Source organism: Mustela putorius, unplaced genomic scaffold, assembly GCF_011764305.1.
Source record: "Mustela putorius furo isolate JIRA1106 unplaced genomic scaffold, ASM1176430v1.1 tig00001584_pilon_pilon_pilon, whole genome shotgun sequence".
Classification (NCBI taxonomy): Eukaryota; Metazoa; Chordata; class Mammalia; order Carnivora; family Mustelidae; genus Mustela; species Mustela putorius.
In genome coordinates this window covers 639,634-662,718 of record NW_025421806.1, presented here as the reverse complement: position 1 = coordinate 662,718, position 23,085 = coordinate 639,634, and the positions used below count along the sequence as shown (strand labels likewise).

The 23,085-nt window shown below is 40.0% G+C and overlaps 1 protein-coding gene across 5 annotated transcripts in view; it reads right to left on the bottom strand.

Moving 5' to 3' along the window:
* Nucleotides 1-23,085, bottom strand: part of KIF24 (kinesin family member 24) — a 90,737-nt gene extending 67,652 nt beyond the window's left edge. For 3 of the 5 annotated variants that reach the window (XM_045087901.1, XM_004747407.3, XM_045087903.1), the window contains exon 1: nt 22,729-23,085. The gene's annotated coding sequence lies outside the window, so the exon portion shown is untranslated. Of the gene's footprint in view, nt 1-13,901; nt 14,063-22,728 lie in introns of all 5 variants that reach the window. The other 2 variants (XM_045087900.1, XM_004747409.3) reach the window with 2 other exon arrangements.

Below are 23,085 nucleotides of genomic sequence, written 5' to 3'. Positions count from 1 at the left end.
CCCAGCGTTCTGGGATCGAGTCCCACATCGGGCTCCTTGCTAAGCAGGGAGCCTGCTTCTCCCTTTGCCTCTACCTGCCATTCTCTCTCTCTCTCTCTGATAAATAAATTTAAAAAATTTTTTAAAATAAATACTCTTAAAGAAAGAAAAAAAGATTTTAGAGGTGCTTGAGTGGCTCTATCAGTTAAGTGCCCAACTCTGGATTGTGGCTCAGCTCATGCTCCCGGAGCTATGAGCCCCACATTGGGCTCCACATTCAGTGGGGCATTTGCTTGAGATTCTCTCTCTCCCCCTCCTCCCCTTCCCCACTTGCATTCTCCTCTAAAACAAAATCTTTTTTTTTTTTAAAAGATTTTATTTATTTGACAGACAGAGATCACAAGCAGGCAGAGAGAGAGGAAGAAGCAGGCTCCCTGCTGAGCAGAGCCTGATGTGGGGCTCGATCCCAGGACTCTGGGATCATGGCCTGAGCCGAAGGCAGAGGCTTTAACCCACTGAGCCACCCAGGCATCCCTCTAAAACAAAATCTTGAAAAAAAAGATTTTATATGGTTGAATATTGAAATGCTTAAAAAAATTTTTAACACCAAGGTATTTAATAAAATACTAATAAATGATGTGTTAATAACACACAATCCTGGTACATTACTAAAATCAGGACCCTGAGGAATTCTCCACACCACTGTTAATTAAGTTCAAGTTCATGAAAATATTAAACACTAAATTTTCTTTCTAAAAACTGTTTTATAATTCAGTTTTCAAAATTCAGTTAATTAATTTTTGGTAACACTTTTCTGTTTTCCATTTTAATTTATACTTTGTCTTCTTTCTAGGTGAAACAGAGTTCAGGGCCAGATAATAAAGGTGATTAAAGTAACTTGTATAATTAACTTTGGAGGAAATGCTACTTAGGGCAAGGAAAAAGCCAAAGATGCTATACATCCTAAACTCATTCTGCCCTTTCCCATTCATGGAATATTTGGGGGAGTGGGGGAAAGCCACAAATTCTTTGCATGTCCTTTCACATTAAGAGGCAGTGTCTTTTTCCTCCCATTGCATCTAGGCTGATTTTGTGACTGTGACAGAATGTGATGGAGCCACACTGTGTGACTTCCATGCCTAGGCCTCAAGAACCCTTGCAGTTTCTGCTGTCATCTTGCAATTTGTTTGCTGCCATGTGAGGAAGCCCAGCCAACAGCCATCATCAAAGCCAGCCATGTGACAGAAGCCATCTTAGAATACTTAGCCCCAGTGGCACCACCAAATGTTTGCAGCCACCTGAGTGACCCCCAGTGAGACCAGAATTACCTAGCTAGGCCTAGCCCAAATATGTGACTCAAGAACTGTGGGTAGGGCACCTGAGTGGCTCAGTTAGTTAAGCAATTGCCTTCAATCAGGTCATGATCCTGGAGTCCCAGGATCAAGTCCCGCTCGCAAGACTCCTCATCAGGCTCCCTACTCGCAGGGAGTCTGCTTCTCCCTCTGATTTTCCCCCTCTTGTGTTCTCTCTCTCTCTCTCATTCTCTCCCTCTCAAATAAATAAATAAAATCTTAAAAAAATAAAAAAAGAACTGTGGGTAAATAAACTAGTAATTGTTTTAAACCACTTAATTTTGGGGCAGTTTACTGTACAGCAGTAGATAACTGCAACACTGCTTCTATGCCTTTTTAAGTGTTGTATCTTTGCCTGAAATGTTCCGAACCCTGGATCCTAAAATGAATCAAGCCCATCCTTTCAAAATAGCTCCATAGCTCTCTGCCCCACCCTCCCATGAAGCCTTCTTTCATTTCTCATCCTCTACTATCATTGTACCACCAAGCACCCTATGTGGTAGCCAAATTAGGCCACTAATCCCTTTTACTACTGTCTCTTCTACCTGGAATATCTGTCTTTCCCAAGAAAAACCGTACTTATATTTTTCTTCTGTGAGGTATGCCCTAGGCAAAGGACTATTGGTATTTCCTTTGTACTTTAGTAATAATTACAGTACCAACTAATATTGTTGAGCGTTTATTATGCAGCAGGCACTGTTCAAAGTACTGTTTGTTAACCTTCAAACAATCCTATGAAGTAGATACACGTGTAATCTTCGGCAAATTACTTATTTAACATCTATGAAAGTCATTTTCCTAAATTGTTAAATGGGAAGGCATTAGTCCCCCCAGCACCTAGGATTAGGATTCAATGAGAAAATACTTGTAAAACTCTCAGCATAATATCTGATACATACTCAGTGCCCAGGAAGAGTTGGTAGTTATTACTACCATGATATCTTTCTTTTCTTTCTTTCTTTTTTTTTTTTTTAAAGATTTTATTTATTTATTTATTTGACAGGGAGAGAGTACAAGCAGGGGCAGTGACAGGCAGAGGGAGAAGCAGGCTCCCTCTGAGCAGGGACCCTGATGTGGGGCTCCCTCCCAGAACCTGAGATCATGACCTGAGCTGAAGGCAGACACTTAGCTACCCAGATGCCCCATACTGTGATTTATTTTTGTATTATTAATCTTCATCTAGCACAGAAGCTAGAACAGAATAAGCCTTTGATGTTTTGGTATGTTTTAAGTTACTTCTAAGCAGTTACATTTCCTATGTGATTCAGAGCAGTAACAGGTTAAATGCTATACATTCTTAATTTCTACAGGCTGTACAAAATCCTGTATTTTACACACCCATTCCCTTGGTGACATACCAAACTCTGATTACCATGACCTCTACTGCATTTCTTAATCAGTATCTGAAAGACGAATGTGTTCATCTTGCAATTATGTCCCATAATATCATGGGAGGGGACGATGCTGGAGATAGCAGAAATCTGGATATGCAGATTAAAGCAGCTGCTGGCAAACTTCCACATGAACCAGTAGTATGCTGCTTTTCTGAGTCCTATAGTTAGCTTACATTCTTTTTATTTTTTGTGTTTTCTTCTTTCAGTGCAAAAAGGTGTTTTTATTAAAGCACAGGGACAGGGCCCACGGGTAGAAAGAGCTGCTCTTCTATTTTAAAATTAGATATGCTTTTTTGGTACCACATTCCATTTTACAAAGTTCCCACCTCCTCCTTCTTCTGGGGTAAACATCAGAATCACCCTAGGAACTTAAAAAAATATAAAGACAGTGAGTTCCATTTCAGATGCACAGAAAAAACAAAAACAAAACCAAAACAAAACAAAACAAAAAAACCTTCCTAGGTATTGAGGGGGACAAACATAAGAACATTGAAAAAGTTCCCCAGGTGATTATTTTAGTTCACTGATCTCTATCAAAATTACAAATGCAAATGCACTGACCCTCAATTCCACTTCCAGGAACCTATCCTACAGATACTGTGTACAAGTACAAAATGACATAGGTAACAAAGTTATTCACTGCAGCACTTTATTTAATAACAAAGAATTAGTATATGGGGGTGTGTGGGTGACTCAGTCAGTTAAGCAGCTGCCTTCAGCTCAGGTCATTATCTCAGGATCCTGGGATCAAGCCCTACATCGGACTCCCTACTCAGAAGAGAGTCTGCTTCTCCCTCTGTGCTCTCTCTCTCTCAAATAGACTGGTTAAATAAATAACAATAACCCAGTAAATGGGATACTATGAAGCAATTACAAAGAATAAATAAACTCTCAATGTATTATTGAGGAAAAAGTAAACTCTCCAATATATTGAAAAGTGGCTCAGCGGGTTAAGCCGCTGCCTTTGGCTCAGGTCATGATCTCAGGGTCCTGGGATAGAGCCCCGCATCGGGCTCTCTGCTCAGCGGGGAGCCTGCTTCCTCCCCTCTCTCTGCCTGCCTCTCTGCCTACTTGTGATCTCTCTCTGTCAAATAAATAAATAAAATCTTAAAAAAAAAAAAAAAGAAAAGAAAAGTGACTAAAGCAAGGTATAGAACAGTTTGTTATGTTTGTAAGGGTTTGTATAAAGGTACCACTTATTAATGAAAGAGAAGTAACTATCTATGATAGATCTATATATTTGCTTTATCAGGCATAAAGTATCTCTGATAGGATGTACGAGAAAGTAATAGGGGGGAGGGGAACTAGTTGGTAGAGGGCAATGTGGGGAGGAGCTTATTATATACCAATAAATGCCAGCAGCTATTACCTTTCCTATTTCTTTTCCTTTTTTTTTTTTTTTAAGGTTTTATTTATTCATTTAACAAAGAGGGAGAGTACAAGCAGGGAGCACAGCAGGCAGAGTGGGAGGGAGAAGCAAGCTCTCTGCTGAGCCAGAAGCTGGATGTGGGACTCAATCCCAGGACCCTGGGATCACGACCTGAGCCACCCAGGCATCCCACCTATTGCTGTTTCTATTTCACTGTGTCTCCATCACCCAAAGCAGGACCTAGAACAGCTGTTTTTTAACTTTTGAAACTATGTGACTATATAATTTATTTAAAAAACATATTTCTACATCCACCTAACTTCCTCCCTCCAAGCCTTCTCAAATTGACCTGATACAGCTACTTGTTACTATTTTGGTGTTTTCCCCTCTAGCCTTTTATTTTTTTAATGCATTTTTTAATGTTGTATGTAACATTGTTCTTATAACCATATTGCAGTCTACTTTATTTAACATAGGCATTTTCTTTTTCTTTTTTAAAGATTTTATTTATTTGATAGACAGAGATCACAAGTATACAGAGAGGCAGGCAGAGAGAGAGGGAGAAGCAGGCTCCCTGCCGAGCAGAGAGCCTGATGCAGGGCTCCATCCCAGGACCCTGAGATCATGACCCGAGCCGAAGGCAGAGGCCTTAACCCACTGAGCCACCCAGGCGCCCCAACATAGGCATTTTCATATGTTGTTTGTTACAGCCATTAAAAACAGTTCACACAATTATAAATAATATTTGGTGAATAGATGAATTACCCCAGGAATATGTGATTTCTCTCACCAAACTTCTAGTGTTTCAACTGTAAAACTAATAGGGCACTTATTACAGAGTCATATGTATTTACTTGTTGCCAGCCTTGTTTGAGAGATGATGTAAGGTGGCTCTGCCTTATACTATAGTGTGAGTTCTTCAAGAGAAAAGTAGTATGATCCCTTTAGTCTAGCACTTGAGCTAGGAAAGTATGTAACAAGTATTTGCTGGAGGAACACAATCTGCTTAGACAGAGCAAAGAACAAAAGTTCTACCATTTCTACTTTTTAACTAAGGCAACTACGTGATTACGACACTGCATGAAGTTTGCTTATGTGGCTATGAAGCCATTTTCTCTGTTCCCTAACTCTCTACAAGTCTCATCACCCAAAGTAATGGGGACAACCTCAGGGTCCTTACAACCTATAAGAGCCTGATACCAACAGAATATCTTTACCAATGTCACCTTGAACACTTAATATAGTTCAATAAACATTTTATGTAACAAAGCTAATCATATTATTTCAGCACTTCGTGCACAGTTGTTCTACTTCGATGATCTGATTAAACTAAAACTTATGGTTACATTTTATGCCAAGAACTATGTATGTGTAAGTCCTTACATAAACTATTTTGTTCAATCTGGCTAAACCAGAATTCCATTTGATTTTTTATTTTTAAAGATTTTATTAATTTATTTGAGAGAGAGAGAGCGTGCGCATGAGCAAGCATGAACAGGGGATGAGGCAGAGGGAGAAGCAGACTCCCCGCTGAGCAGGGACACCATTGTGGGGCTTGGTCCCAGGACCCTGAGATCATGACCTGAGCCGAAGGCAGAGGCTTAACCCACTGTGCCACCCAGGTGCCCTATCTAGTCTTTATTTGAGAGAGAGAGATGACATGAGGACATGAGCAGGGGGAGGAGCAGAGGGAGAGAAAGCAACTGAGAATGGAACTCAAGGCTGGGTTCAATCTCACCACACAGAGATCATGACCTACTAAGCTGATATCAAAAGCCCAACGCTCAAATGACTGAGCCATGCAGGCACCCCTAAACAAATATTTTTAAAGTATCTTTTTACAAAAATATTTTTAACTCAGAATCTGAACAAGGTCCACACATTTGGTTGTTACCTCTCTCAAGTCTTTTACCTTATAGAGCAGTACCCCATCCTTCTTTTTTTTCTGTTCCTTGACTTGTTGCATAAACCAAGTATGCTCCAAGTATGAGACATACTAACACAAAAACAAAACAAAACACTGTTCATTTGAAATTCAATTTTAACTAGTTTCCTATTTTGTTTTGGCCTAATCTTGCAACCCTATATTAGAATCAAGTTCCATGGAGCGCCTGGGTGGCTCAGTGGGTTAAAGCCTCTGCCTTTGGCTTGGGTCCTGATCCCAGGGTCCTGGGATCGAGCCTTGAGTCAGGCTCTCTGCTCAGCGGGGAGCCTGCTTTCTCCACTCTCTCTCTCTCTCTCTGCCTACTTGTGATCTCTATCTGTCAAATAAATAAATAAAATCTTCAGAATCAAGTTCCACATTTCTACATTTCAGGAACGAATACTTCACAGGTGTTACCATGTGCTTTAAGATACATCATCATCACATTAGAATATATGCAAATGTCTGCTAGAATCGCAGCATGATTCCTTCATTGTAAAGTTCTCTCACCAGCCAATTAATCCAATGGTTTCATCCAGTGATGACCACTACCTGCCTCAACTAGTTCCTGAAGGGTTGTAAAATGGTGATTTTCTCAATATATCATTACTGGTGGAATTTTCCCGTAAAGAAAATCTTTTTGTGGGGTGCCTGGGTGGCTCAGTCAGTTAAGTGTCTGCCTTCGGCTCAGGTCATGATCCTGGGGTCTGGGGATCGAGTCCCACATCAGGCTCCCCTGTCAGCAGAAAGCCTGCTTCTCCCTTTCCCTCTGCCTGGCACTTCCCCTGCTTCTGCTCTCTGTGTCTCTATCAAATAAATAAATAAAATCTTAAAAAAAAAAAAAAAACGTTTTGTCAACAACTAGGGCTACCTGATTATCCAAGAAGAGTTTGTATATGAAGGGAGGAGTGGTATCTAATTCCTTTAGGATTTGGGTTTTGCCTTTTTGGAGGGAGTGGGTGCTTTTAAAAAATTAATGATTAACTCACAGTTTTTGTTTTTTAAATATATATTCTATGTGCTTCAATTACCTTACTCTTTGACAGCTTCATCTTGTATATTTCCTTACCAAAACCTAAAATTGGCTTTCCTCCAAGAAGAATGTCTCTTAGAAGAAGCTGCCACTGTCCCACATCCAGCTAAAGATTATGCATTCCCAGAAAGTCATTAAGCACAGAGAGCCTGAGCATTAGGGAAAGAAGATCAGGAATAGCTCTATACATCGACAACTAATCCAGAATGGTCACTATTTACTTCATATTTGAGTTACTGAATATTCTCTCTAGGTCAATTTTCAACTTCAGTGTCAACTTCAAACAATTAGTTTTGGCTTCTGCAAGTATTTATTAAGAAGGATTTTGAGTATGTTAAACCACTAGTAGAATACAGGATGAGAACTGGGGGAGAGGATATTGTTAAGTCATTTCCATTTTGTTTCTTGTGCTCCTCATATATTGGAGTTAAGAATTTACCACTGACAACTTTGTCACACTGTGATAAAATGATGTAAATACTTCTGCAACATAAAGGTGATAGGATACAATAACCACCAAGAAGCAAACTATCAAATGGTATTAGGACCAAAATTTTTAGTAAATTAAGTATTTCAAATATTTTAAGAAATTTGACCTCAATTGTCCTCTACCACTACTAGTTCATAACATTTTAGATTATGAGAAATGGATAAAGGAAGAGTTAGAGATCAAGGCTGATGACGTGATTTTGTTTAGTGTTTGAGCATTCCTACCACATTAATTACAGAACAAAGTCGGTAAATATATACATGTTTATACAAATACACAAATACATATCTGTGCTGCTTTCACCCTTCCTATACCCATGGTAAATAATCTCCAAATCTATTTCAATTTTTTTTCTTATTAAATCCTTATTAAAAGCTGGAATGTCCTTTTTTGGGTGTGTGTACACAATAGCGTACAATTATATGAATTTTGACAGTTGTATGTACCTGTGAAACCACCACCACAATTAGAATATAGAACATTTGCATTACTCTCAAAAGATTCCTCATGTCTCTTTGCATTCCATTCTTTTCTCTACCCCTGGCCAATCACTGATCTGCTTTCTGTCATTATATATTAGTTTGGATTTTCTAGAATTTTATATGAATGGGATTATACAATATAGTCTCTTTTGCATCCGGCTTCTTTCATTTAACAGGATGATTTTAGGATTTATCTGTGATACACATCACTCCCACATTTTACTTAGAAGGAGAAAAACTAGAACGAATCAGTGAGTGGCCCAAAGTAATATAGCTCTCAAGTAAGTTCTAAGATTGGAACCTAAGTTTTCTCATGGCTGGTCCCATGTTCTTTCCACTGTTCCACGGTGCCTACTTCACAAGTAGTGGCAAAGACAGCCACATTGCCATCCTCCTGCCAGGACAGACCTACTATCTACACTGCTCAGCAGACCAGCAGCCTCCTGCATTTGTGCTGCCCCAGGGAATGACTCACACCTGACACCACCAAGAAAATTCCCTGCAAATCAGTGAAATCCAAATGGGGCCAGATGGGCAGGGTTGTGTGTGTGTTTAAGATTTATTTTATTTAAAAGAGAAGACAGTGTATGCAAGCAGGGGCTGGGGGGAGACTGGGCAGAGGCAAAGGGAGAGAATCTCTAGTAAACTTCCTGCTGAGCAAGGAGCCTGACAGAAGGGCTCAATCCTACGACCCTGAGATCATGACCTGAGCCAAAATCAAGTGTTGGATGTTCAACCGACTGAGCTGCCAGGCATTCTGATGGGCACATTTTTATACATATGGCCCACTCACATTCAATGCCACAAGTATGCAGAGTTCTCCTTTGTGACACCAAGAATCTGCTGGGTCTCAGCTGTTGGGGTAACAATCAGAAATAGTCTTGGAAGAAAGCCAGTTGGCAGAAATTCAAACTTTCTTATCCTGGTGTTAGAGAAAATCAACTGGAAGGAATACATGCAACTTTATACACAATTAGGGAAGTTTACTCACATTCCAGAATGTGGATAAGATCCAACTATTTCACATGTTCTCTCAAACTCTCCATTCATCTACCTAAATTGCCTTTAACTGAACTTGGAATCAGATTAACTCTCGGTCATCAAGCTGTGTAAACTTGGGCAAAGTCAATTTCTCTGAGTTTCATTTTCCGCTCTCAAAGGATGCAATAAGATATTTATGTAAAACTAATTTGAAAACTGTAAAGTATTCCATAAGGATGGGGCTATGCTCTCTTATTCAGCACTGATCACTGAGCCTGGCATGTAGGAAGTGTTGGCTGCCTGACTAGATACAAATAGATGCCCTATATGAAGACTTTTAACATTGTTAAAAGATGGTCTCTATTTAATTTGGTGAAAAGTTGAATATATAACATAGAATGTATATATATGTATGTGTGTATATATATATCTTATATGTATATAAGATATAAAACAGAAGCAAAAGGTAAGGGATTCGAGATTAGATAAGTTTGTAAAATACACTGATTAATAGTAATAGTATATGTAGGCTTCTATTAACTTCAAACTATCAATGACAGTTGTACAAGTACTTTTCTTTCATTGGCATAGTTAACATTAATGTCTGATTACACATATAATGTGGAGATAGTAGATGGTGTTATATATTCAAAGGCTAACCCCTGATATAAATAGAAGTCATGTGTATGTGTGGTCTTATTTGATTTTTCTTTCTCTTTTTTTTTAAACTTTTTTTTTTTTTTAAGATTTTATTTTTATTTGTCAGAGAGAGAGACGGAGAGAGAGCAAGCACAGGCAGACAGAATGGCAGGCAGAGACAGAGGGAGAAGCAGGCTCCCTGCCGAGCAAGGAGCCCGATGTGGGACTCGATCCCAGGACACTGGGATCATGACTTGAGCCGAAGGCAGCTGCTCAACCAACTGAGCCACCCAGGCATCCCTTGATTTTTCTTTTAATCAGTGTATATATAATAAACTAAACCCATTTTAGGAGTATAGTTCCATGAGTTTTTTTGGCTTTTTTAGATTTTATTTATTAATTTGACAGAGAGAGACATAGCAAGAGAGGGAACACACACAGGGGGAGTGGGAGATGGAGAAGCAGGCTTCCCATTGAGCAGGGAGCCCAATGTAGGGCTCAATCCCAAGATTCTGGGATCATGACCTGAGCCGAAGGCAGACGTTTAATGACTGAGCCACCCAGGTGCCCCTGACTGAGCTACCTATGAGTTTTGACAAGATACAATCAAGACAGTCCCATCAATCACTTTTAAAAGTTCCTAATTGACTCTTGGCAGTCCTCTGCTCTACCATGGGCCCAAAGTAATTACTGACCTGCTTTCTGTAACTAAAGATGAGTTGTATTTTCTAGAATTTCACATTAAATAAAATCATATAGTGTCATTGTTATTTTAAATCCACATAACATATAGAAACAAGAGATTTTCAACTGTGTAATTTTTCTTTCTTAGGTCTTTGGAAACAAATTAAAATGATACCAGTTTTCATAACTTTCTTCACTGACCTAGATATAGGTAATCTAGGGAAGACATTTCTTAAATCAGTCTAATTTTTTTAAGCCAACCTGAGAAAACAAGGAGTTAGTGAAACAAATATATATATATACAGTGTCAATGACTTGGGAAAAATATTCCTTATAAAAATTGTTTGAGGGTGCCTGGGTGGCTCAGTGGGTTAAGCCGCTGCCTTCGGCTCGGGTCATGATCTCAGAGTCCTGGGATCGAGTCCCGCATCGGGCTCTCTGCTCAGCGGGGAGCCTGCTTCCCTCTCTCTCTCTCTGCCTGCCTCTCCATCTACTTGTGATTTCTGTCAAATAAATAAATAAAATCTTTAAAAAAAAAATTGTTTGAAGTGATCCCATGGGTAAACTAGTAAACTAGACTATACACACACACACACAAAGAATATATATATATATATATATTTTTTTTTTTTAAGATTTTATTTATTTGAGAGAGAGCACGAGAGACAGCATAAGCGGTGTAGTGGGGGGGGACAGGGGTGGAGAAAAAAGCAGACTCCCCGCTGAACAGGTTCCATCCTGGAACCCTGGGATCACAACCTGAGCCAAAGGCAGCCACTTAACTGACTAAGCCACCCAGGCACCCTGGATATATATTTTAAAATTTTTATTTTAGAGGGAGGGCCAAGATGGGGGATGGACAGAGGGGTAGGGTGAGAGAGAAACCCAAGCAGGCTCAACATCCAGCACAGAGCTCGCTGCAGGGCTCGATCTCCTGACATGTGAGATCATGACCTCACCTGAAATCAAGATCTCATGACCCCAGGTTCACAGCCTGAGCTGAGGGAGGCTGCTTAACTGACTGAGTCACCCAGGTGCCCCAGTAAATAGGATATTTTTGCTAAATGAGTTAATCTACATCAAGGGGGAGACAACTGAGTAACTAACATGAACCCAGCAACAGGTATTAGTATTTCAAAAAACTTGAAGAAAATAAAATGGAAATAAAAGGATGAAAATAGCTTTTTATTTTTAAAGAATCCATTGTTACCCTCCCAATTCTATAAGCAGACTATTCAGTATGTCTAATAAAAGTTCCTGATTGCTAGAAAAAAGTAGAAAATCTAAATCTAAGGTCTATATATTCCTTGCTAATCAGAAAAACTGAGGGCAAATGGCCCAAGTTCAAAAGGACCCAAGTTATTCTTAGTTTCTCAAATTCATGTGACATCACATATACTTGAATTATCAAAGAAGAAATAGGAAAAAGGGGTCAATAAATCCCTCCAGGACATCATTAAATTCTAACGACTTTATTGAGATATAATTAATATACCATAAAACTCACCCATTTAAAGTATACAATAGTTCTAGTATTTTCAGAGTTGTGCAACCATCACCACAATCCAATTTTATAACATTTTTATCACTCCAAAAGAAACCTCTACCATTAAATTTTAGATATTACATTAACATCTAAAAGGGAAAAGCTCTTCCCCGGAAGCGTTCACTTCTATAATTATCAAAACCAAAATTAACCATGGAAGAAACTGAGAAAATGTACTAAAATTTTCTATAGAAATTTGAGTTGCGGAGGTGCCTGGCTGGCTCAGTAGAGCATGCAACTCTCAATCTCAGGGTCTTAAGTTAAAGCCCAAGTTGGGCATGAAGTCTACTTTTTTTAAAAGAAATTCACATGCTGAACACTTATTTAGATTTTTTAGGCAGAGAATGAAAATCTCAAGAGCTTTACTTGAATAAATTAGAGAGGTATAATAAACCTGTTCTAAGTGGGTGTGATGGCTATAGTTTTTAAAAAATAATTCAAGGGGCACCTGGGTGGCTCAGTGGGTTAAAGCCTCTGCCTTCAGCTCAGGTCATGATCCCAGGGTCCTGGGATTGAGCCCCACATAGGAAAGTAAGGAACTACATAGGAAGGTCAGCAGGCATTAGGACATATTGTACTCTAATTATTTTTATAGGAGTATGGAAATAAAAGGATGAAAATAGCTTTTTATTTTTAAAGTAGCCTCCACGCCCAGCATGGAGCCCAACATGGGATTTGAACTCAGGACCCTGAGATCACGACCTGAGCTGAGATCAAGAGTTAGGCGTCCATGGAGCGCTTGCATGGCTCAATCGTTGGGTGTCTGCCTTCGGCGTGATCCCAGGGTCCTGGGATCAAGCCCCACATTGGAATCCCTGCTTGGTGGGAAGCCTGCTTCTCCCTCTCCTACTCCCCCTGTTTGTGTTCCCTCTCTTGCTGTGTCTCTCTCTGTCAAATAAAATCTTAAAAAAAAAAAAAAAAGAGTTAGATGTCCAACTGACTAAGCTACCCCAGTGCCCCAACTAAAATAGCTGGATTGCTAAGAAATATTTCTTCACCTGAGTTCCCCTAAATTGTGACAATGACCACTTTTAAAAATATAAAACAACTTTACTGAGATCTAATTCACAAAGCATACAATATACCCACTTAAAGTGAATTCAGTGGCTTTTAATGTGTATTCACATCATAAACTTTCAACCCATTCAGCTGTAGGACACACCAACAATGATCACTTTTTAGGGGATTGTTAACAAAGTCATTAGGGTCCACTGTACCATTAGAAATGTATATAATACAAACCCAACATTCCCAATCAATTTTCATTAAAATGCCAGGTTAGGCATAAGGTACCTAATAATAACATAAGCAATTCAGTATTATCATTGGAAGATTAAAAGGTGAATGATACAGCATACTTTTCCCCCAACAAGGGAGTTATTTCGAACTCTAGGGATTATTCTATCTATAGACCAGTGATCTCAACAGAAGACAAGTGATACTAAACAACTGCTCAAAACAACAGCTGCAAAGGAATGAGAATATATGACACTTAATGGAATTCTTAGGGCTAGATGTGGACTTTGCGATACCAATCATGTGAGTTATACCCAAAAGCAGTTTTTGAGAGATTATTTTTTCAGTAGAAAAAGAAAAGTTTCAAGTTTATGATTAAGTAGCTAATAGTTTGCAATTACTGCAATTTCTTTCCAAAGTCCCACTATGAGCTTATTAAGTTTCTAAGTTTGGTAAAAAGCATGGAAGCAATCACCTAAAAATAAACTTAACAAAACCAAACTCAGTTATCTGAAAACAGTACAAGTATTACTCTCTCTAACTACAGAGGTTTAATTTTTTAAGAATTTCCAGGAATAGGTGGTAACCAATGTTGGATTTAAATTCTGTGCTTTAATTTTAAAATCCTGGTCTAATCCAATTATAAATTGTCAGATTTTTGCAGATTTTTGCTATTTTGCTGTTATAAAATAGTTTCAACAAAATATATCTTCATGTGTTTCACTGGAAGAATAACTATTATAATCAGTTTTTTTTTAAAGATTTATTTTTAGGGGTATTTGGGTCACTCACTCAGTTAAACAGCTGACTCGTTATCTGCTCTGGTCATGGTCTTGGAGCTCTGTGTGTGGCTCCACACTCAGCAGGAAATCTGAGGATTCTCTCTCCCCCTGCCTTCGCCCCTCTCCTGAGCTCAGGCATGTGCATGTGCTCTTTCTAATGAATAAATAGATCTTAGGGGAGAGAAAGATTTTATTTTTAAGTAATCTCTACACTGAATATAGGGCTCAAATTTATAATCCCAAGATGGAGAGTCACATGCTCCACTGTTTTTATAAATTACTAAATTACTAAAATGACATAGATTCTTTTAGTTAAAATTACATCCTTTTGAGAACTGTGGCCACAATTGGTACCAGGAATTATTTCTAAAGGATGATGCTGAAGTTTCAATATCCACAAATCAATCAATGTGATACACTACATAAATACAAGAAAGGACAAGAACCATATGATGGAGACAAAGCAATGGACAAAGTACAGCATCCTTTCTTGATTAAAACTCTTCACAGTGTTGAGATAGAGGGTACATAACTCAGTATCATAAAAACCGTCTATGAAAAATCCACAGTGAGTATCATTCTCAGAGGGGAAAAACTGAGAGCTTTTCCCCTAAGGTCAGGAACACGGCAGGGATGTCCACTATTGCCACTGCTATTCAGGATAGTACTGGAAGTCCTAGCCTCAGCAGACAACAAAAAGAAATAAAAGGCATCTGAATCAGCAAAGAAGTCAAATCCTCACTCTTTCCAAATGACATGATACTTTATGTGGAAAACCCAAAAGACTCCACCCCAAAATTGCTAGAACTCACACAAGAATTCATAAAGTGGCAGGATATAACATCAATGCACAGAAATCAGGTGAATCTCTATACTCCAACAATGAGACAAAAGAAAGAAAAATTAAGGAGTCGATCCCATTTACAATTGCAACCAAAACCATAAGATACCTAGGAATAAATATAACCAACGAGGCAAAGGATATGACTCAGAAAACTATAGAATACTCACAAAAGAAATTGAGGAAGACACAAAGAAATGGAAAAACATTCCACGCTCATGGTTTGGAAGAATAAATATTGTTAAAATGTCTATGCTACCCAGAATAATCTATACATTCAATGCAATCTCTATCAAAGTATCATCAACTATTTCCACAGAACTGAACAAATAATCCTAAAATGTGTATGGAACCAGAAAAGACCCTGATCTGAATAGCCAAGGGAATGTTGAAAAAGAAAACCAAAGCTGGTAGCATCACAATTCTGGACTTCAAGCTCTATTACAAAGCTGTAATCCTCAAGACAGTATGGTACTGGCACAAAAAACAGACACATACATCAATGGAAAAGAATAGAGAACCCAGAAATGGACCCTTAACTCTATGGCCAACTAATCTTCAACAAAACAGGAAAGAATGTCCAATAGAAAAAAGACAGTCTCTTCAAAAAATGGTGTTGGGAAAATTGGACAGCCACATGCAGAAGAATGAAACTGGACCATTTCCTCACACCACACACAAAAATAGACTTAAAATGGATGAAAGACCTAAATATGAGACAGGAAGCCATCAAAATCCTTGAGGAGAACATAGGCAGCAACCTCATCGGCCTTGGCTGAAGCAACTTCTTGCTAGACATGTCCCCAAAGGCAAGGGAAACAAAGGCAAAAATGAATTATTGGGACTTCATCAAAACAAAAAGCTTTTACACAGCAAAGGAAACAGTCAACAAAACTAAAAGACAACCAACAGAATGGGAGAAGATATTGGCAACTGACATATCAGACAAACGGCTAGAATCGAACTATACAGAACTTATCAAACTCAACACCAAAGAACAAATAATCCAATCAGGAAATGGGCAGAAGACATGAACAGACATTTCTACAAAGAAGACATCCAAATGGCCAACAGACACATGAAAAAGTGCTCAATATCACTTAGCATCAGGGAAATATAAATCAAAACCACAATGAGATAAAACCTCACACCAGTCAGAACGGCTAAAACTAACCACTCAGGAAATGAGAGACGTTGCACTGTTGGTGGGAATGCAAGCTGGTGCAGCCACTCTGGAAAACAGTAGGGAGGTTCCTCAGAAAGTTGAAAATAAAGCTACCCTACAACCCAGCAATTGCACTTCTGGGTATTTACCCAAAAGATACAAATGTAGTGATCCAAAGGGGCACCTGCACCCCAATGTTTATAGCAGCAATGTCCACAATAGCCAAACTATGGAAAGAGCCCAGATGTCCACTGACAGATGAATGTTTAAAAAAAATGTGATATATATATATATACATATATATGTATATATATACTAGAATATTACACCGCAATCAAAAAATGAAATCTTGTCATTTGCAACCAGGTGGATGGAACTAGAGAATATTATGCTAAGTGAAATAAGTCAATCAGAAAAGGAAAATTATCATATAATCTCACTGATAGGCAGAATTTAAGAAACAAGGCAGAGGATCATAGGGGAAGAGAGGAAAAAGATCAAACAAGATGAAACCAGAGAGGGAGACCAACTGTAAGAGACTCAATCTTAGGAAACAAACTGAGGGTTGGTGGAGGGGAGAGGGGTGGGGGATGGGAGGTGGTTGGGTGAGGGACACTGGGGAGGGTATGTGTTGTGGTGAGCGCTGGGTGTTGTATAAGACTGATGAATCACAGACCTGTACTCCTGAAACAAATAACATGAAAAAAAAAATCATGTAGAGTCCAACTAAAATTTTTCTTAGTCTTAGGGTTGTGAGTTTAAGCCCCAACGTGGATGTAGAATACTTAAAAATAAATTTTTAAAAATTAAGAAAAAATGATGCTGAAGAAGCAAGGAAAAATTCAAAGAATAATTCCATTCACCGGGATCTAAATTATTAAAATATGTAATTAATTGTGCTAATTAATCTTCCAAGAGTTGTGATACAAGGCAATTATCACCTCCCTCTTTTAAAATAATGAAACCAGGGCATAGATAATCAAAAACAGCTATATGAGGGGTGCCTGGCTGGCTCAGTTAGTTTAGCATCTGCCTTGGGCTCAGGTCATGATCTCAGGGTACTGGGATGGATCCCAGAGTCTGGCTCCCTGCTCAGCAGGGAGTCTGCTTCTCCCTCTGCTCATACCCCCCTACTACTTGTGTTCTCTCTCTCTCTCAAATAAATAAAATCCTAAAAAAACAAAAACAAAAACCAACTATATGAATTTGGTATGTTGGCTATGCAATCCTATGCCAATCAAATCTCAACACAAGCAGGTAACTAACTTAAAAGTCTGCTCCTCAGAGTGTCTGGGTTGCATAGTCAGTTAAATGGCTGCCTCCTGCTCAGGACATGATCCAAGAGAGCTGGGATGGAGCCTTGGTGTTGAGCTCTTGGCTCAGCGGGGAGCCTGCTTCTCCCTATCCCTCTGCTTATAGGTGTGCGCTCTCTCTGTTAAACAAATAAATACTTAAAAAAAAAAAAAAAAAAAAAAGACTGTTCCTCACTGCTGGTGAAACCTCACCTAGAGTCTTTCTGGCCCTAATATTGTACAATATTATTAGTTGGATGCTCCTAGAATTCCAGTGTAACTTTAGTTCATATCACAATAAAATCGACAATCTTATAGGTGTATTGCAGCAAAAAAACACGCTGGGATCATTATCAAAATGCTTCCATGATTAAGAATCTAAACTGCTCATCAGTAACCAAACTCATGACCTCTCCACAAAACTGCCCCTCCACCTTTTCTCCTTGATAGTGGCATGGGTGTGGGTAAATGACAATTATCATCCACCAGTGACTCAGCGCTAAAGTGAGAAGCATCCTAGATTACTTTCCTCTGCTTTAATCCCAAAATTAAGCAACAGGTTCAGTCTATTTAAAAACAAATACTAGTTAAATGTCCTCTCTCCATCCACGTTCCAACCACCACAGCTTTGGTGGTTCAGTCCCAGTACCTTTAACCTACATAACTACATGTCTCTTTAAACTGCTCTGCCTGCCTCCAGTTTTGCCCTCTCCAAACCAACTTCTACATTACGGTCGACCAGTGTTTAGAAACAACAGTTATGACCATGACCCTTCTCTATCTAAAACCCTTCATTGTCATTCTGTCACCTTTCTAAAGGGCGAAGTTCAAGCTCCTTAGCACACCCACAAAGTTTCCTATGGTCCAGCCCCTCCTCTTTCCAGTTTAGTCAACTTCTTAGACTGTTTTCTCTGTGGATTTATTCATGTCGCGCTTTTAAATGGTCTCCTCCCATCTCATCAAACCTCATTTTACCTGTCTACTTCTTACCCAATGATTAAAGCATAAATGAGGTCTTTTCTGATCTCCTTGTATGTGGCTGGAAGTCCTTTATATGTCCATATCATACCTTTTGCATGTCTCTATCACTGCAGTTACATTCTGAAATAATTATCTATGAGGATGTCTATTTCCTCCACTAGAATATGTGATTTCCTTCTGGTAAAGGAATGTGTCTTAAAAAAAGATTTTTTAGGGCGCCTGGGTGGCTCAGTGGGTTAAGCCGCTGCCTTCGGCTCAGGTCATGATCTCAGGGTCCTGGGATCGAGTCCCGCATCGGGCTCTCTGCTCAGCAGGGAGCCTGCTTCCTCCCCTCTCTCTCTCTCTGCCTGCCTCTCTGCCTACTTGTGATCTCTCTCTGTCAAATAAATAAATAAAATATTTAAAAAAAAAAAAAAAAAAAGATTTTTTAAAAAAGATTTTATTTATTTATTTGACAGACAGAGATCACAATTAGGCAGAGAGGCAGGCAGAGAGAGAGAGGAAGGGAAGCAGGCTCCCTGCTGAGCAGAGAGCCCAACGTAGGGCTCGATCCCAGGACCCTGGGATCATGACCTGAGCCAAGGGCAGAGGCTTTAACCCACTGAGCCTCCCAGGTGCCCCTTATTCACCTTTTTTTATCCCATTTCTAAAACAGTGTCTGGAAATAAGTAACATTCAATAATTATTTAATGAGTAAGTGAATAAATATCCCTACACTCTTTTTAAAACTATACAAAAGTATTTAATACCATTTATAGCTATAGGTGGTAGAAACTTTTGTATCAGGTTAATCTGATTGCTCAGGAAAATTCTATCAGAGTCAGTGCCCCGACTCACTGCTCCTCTGGCAATAAAATAAAACAAGATTGTATTTCTCAAATGAATTGCTATGGTCACAGCTCCAATAAGAACCTTCCATCCAGTCACTCAAGAAATCATTTTTGAGGGATGCCTGGGTGGTTCAGTTGGTTAAGCATCTGCCTTATGGTGGAAGACTGAGTTTCCCAATACAAATGGTACCTATTATTAGTTTATGCCTATTGAAGAGTCTTCTTGTTTAACAGGATATGAACATCAAAATCCTTAAGACAATAACTAGGGAAGTATGAGGTATGAGAAAAACTCTATTATTCATTTAACAAAAAATTCGTTGAGGATTTACTCTGCACAAATTATGAACAGGTTTAAAAAAAAATCATGAACAGGTTTGCTAATCCAAAAGAAAGTGGATTAATTGATTAGTTAATTTGTAAGGAACTGAGAAGAGATCAACATCTTACTTTACAAACAATGAAATGGCAGCCCAAAGAAACTGCTGTTTCTCCTAAACCGGAAGATGAGAGGATCATACCCTAGTTTGCCCCACAGACACTGTATTAAGACATATAACAGCTAAAGACTTAAATTAATAACATAAACCAAAAGCTTTTAATGAAATGCTATGTAGGCAGTACATTGATGTACTATGCTAAGAAAAATGTAATATTTATATAAAGCCCTGATATAGTGCTTTGCACACGGTAAATGCTCAATTAGTGGCAGCTATCAGTTTCAGCTGTACAGTCCTTGGAAGGTTGAACATGTGACGTTCACCTGACATCAATAACCAATTGCTTGAAGAAATGAACATTTTCCCAAAGAACACATATAGATGGCCAACAGACACATGAAAAGATCCTTAACATCAGTAATATCAGGGAAATGCAAAGCAAAACCACAAAAATATATCACCTTACATCTGTTAAAATGGTTAAATTAAAAAAACACAAGAAACAGCAAGTGTTGGTAAAGGGATAAAAAGGAGTCTGGTGCACTGTTGGGAGGAATGCAAACTGGTGCATACGAGTATGAATACAAAAACACTAATTTGAAAATAGGGGCACCTGGGTGGCACAGTCCGTTAAGCAACAGACTCTTGATTTCTGCTCAGGTCATGATCTCAGGGTTGTGAGATTGAACCTCACTTGGGCTCCGCACTGGGTGTGGAGCCTGCCTAAGATTTTCTTTCTCAGAAGGCCTGGGTGGTGTCAGCCTTCGGCTCAGGTCATGATGCAGGGTCCTTGCTCAGTGGGAAGCCTGCTTCTCCCTCTGCCTCCTGCTCCCCCCGTGCATGCTCTCGCTCGTGCACATGCGTCCTCTCTGACAAATACAATCTTTTTTTTTTTTTTTAAGGCTCCCTGCTGAGCAGAGAGCCCGATGCGGGTCTTGATCCCAGGACCCTGAGAGCATGACCTGAGCTGAAGACAGAGGCTCAACCCTCTGAGCCACCCAGTGCCCCTAACAAATACAATCTTTGTGGGGAGGGGAGTTTCTTTCTCCCTCCCTCACTGCCCCTCCCCCTCTCCTCTTTGCACATGCACTCTCTCAAAAGAAAAAAAGTATATATGCATCCCTGTTTATTGCAGCATTATTTATTGCAGCATTACTTACAACAGCCAAGCAGCCCAAGTATTCATTCACAGATGAACATGTAAAGAAGATGGAAGAGATATACAATGGAATATTATGAAGCCATAAAAAATGAAATCTTGGGACGCCCGGGTGGCTCAGTTGGTTAGACGACTGCCTTCGGCTCAGGTCATGATCCTGGAGTCCCGGGATCGAGTCCCACATCGGGCTCCCGGCTCCACCAGGAGTCTGCTTCTCTCTCTGACCTTCTCCTCGCTCATGATCTCTCTCACTGTTTCTCTCTCAAATAAATTAAAAAAAAAAAAATGAAATCTTGCCATTTTGCAACAGCATGAATGGATCTAGAGGGTAAAAAGCTAAGTGAAATAAGTCAGATGGGGGCGCCTGGGTGGCTCAGTCGATAGATTTGCTTTTGGCTCAGGTCGTGATCCCAGGGTCCTGGGATCGAGCCTCTAGTTGGGCTCCCTGCTTGACGGGAAGCCTGCTTCTCCCTCTCCCACTCCCCCTGCTTGGGTTCCCTCTCTCACTATGTCTGTCAAATAAATAAATAAAATCTTTAAAAAAAAGAAAGAAAGAAAGAAGTCAGAGAAAGACAAATACTGTGTCACTTCACCCATATGTGGAACTTAAGAAACAAAAGGACAAAGAAAAGAGACAAACCAAAAAACTGACTCTTAAATACAGAAAATAAACTGATCGTTACCAGAGGGGAGGTGGGTGGATGGAATGGGTGAACAGGTGAAGAGGATTAAGAGAACACTTATGAGCACTGAGTAATGTAGAGAATTGTTCAACCAGCATATTGTACATCTGAAACTAATGATACTGCATATTAACTATACTGGAATTTTAAAAAATAACCAGTTGCTTGACTAAGTTGATAGAGCCACAGGAATTCTAATCTAATTCAACACTTTGTGCTGGAAAAAGTGATGTCTAAAAGGGCTAAATGACTTGCAAAGCCAGCCACAGTAAGTGAATAGAGACAGAGCCAAAGATAAACCCTGAATCCCCAATCCAATTTCTATTACATGTCACAGATCTGCAGTTTAGCTATATGGTTGTGGTCAAACTTTGATAAGAAGATAATAATAACATAGCTGCTATACCTGACTTTTCCAATCCTTTTGTTAAAAACATCACTGAGCTACGAATTTCACATGAGAATCATCAACAATCCAGACTGGCCATATACAGTCTCATGAGTTGACAAAACGACAGCCTTGGCGATGCACTTCTGTCACCGACAGCTGACCAACGGATAGCTACCAGAGCAGCTGCTACATGCACCTGAAGCACAGAGACTACAAGGAGAACACAAAGGAGAAAATGCTTCAAAACGTTTCACAGCACTCTTAAAATGTGACAATAGCTGTGGGTCACTAAGAAACTCCTGGCATTCAGCAAAAACAGAATGGTTTGTTTTAAGCAAAGATTCATTAAGGAGTTTAATAAAAGCACTGGGATATGAACACTAAAAGCCACAATGCCAGAAGAGTTGTAGCAGGCATTCCAAAAAGATTTTCCTTTTCACAAACAGTGGAAAGGCTCACGGCGGACTTTCTGGCCCTACCGAATATGAGATTAGGGTACCCTCCCTCTATTCCCATAAAAACAATAACAACAACAACAACAACAATAAACCCTCTAAATGGGAGGAAAAACAGGGCGGTGCACAGAGAGGAATCCAATCTATTTCTGGTGAATTAAATTCAACTCAACAAAAATTTCCTGAAAACTCTGTGTGTAAGACACTGGGAATGAAAGACGTCGCTCTGCCTCAAAGACCTCTAAATGATAAGGGAGGAAACAAGGAGAACGGGGCTCACGGAAGTACACAAATAAGCCAAGGCCGAAGAGAAGTGCCCTAAGAAAGGTTCCACTCAGGGCCATCGGTTCAAAGGCATGATTTCGAGACTCAGAAAGGCTCCGTGGGAGAAGGAGCACTCGAGAGAATCACTGAAGAAAAGGCAGAGATAAGGAGATGAAGGGTAGGAAAGCAGCGAGCATTCGAACAACCAGGCGAGGTCAACTCCCGGTTTCCTTGCAACCGGCGCCTCCTCTCGCGCTCGGCAGGCGTCCAGAGTGCCCTCTCCCGCGGGGCCGAGGCCTACCCCACTCTTCCCCGGTTCTCCCCACCATTTCTCACCTCAATGGCTTCCCAGGTCCCCCTCGGTCAACCCTGTCTGAAGACAGAAGACAATGCCGACAGGAGAGCCCCAAGTTGGCGGGCGTGCTGTCAACTCACCAGCTTTTGAGGCGCCGGCCCGGCTGCATCCCCATGGTAACGCCACCAAGCGCGGGTTCGAACGCCCGCGCCGGTGCCCGCGCGCCGGCAGCCCCGCCTCATCCACCAATGGGCACCGGGGAAACTAGTTGACGTATGAGTCCTTCTTCTCCAGAAGACCAATCAGGGATCCGAGGAGGCAGTGGGCGTAAACTCTCAAACTGCGTCTTTCAACCAATCGAACCTCTGAGTGAGGATCTCGCGAGTTCTAAGTGAAAG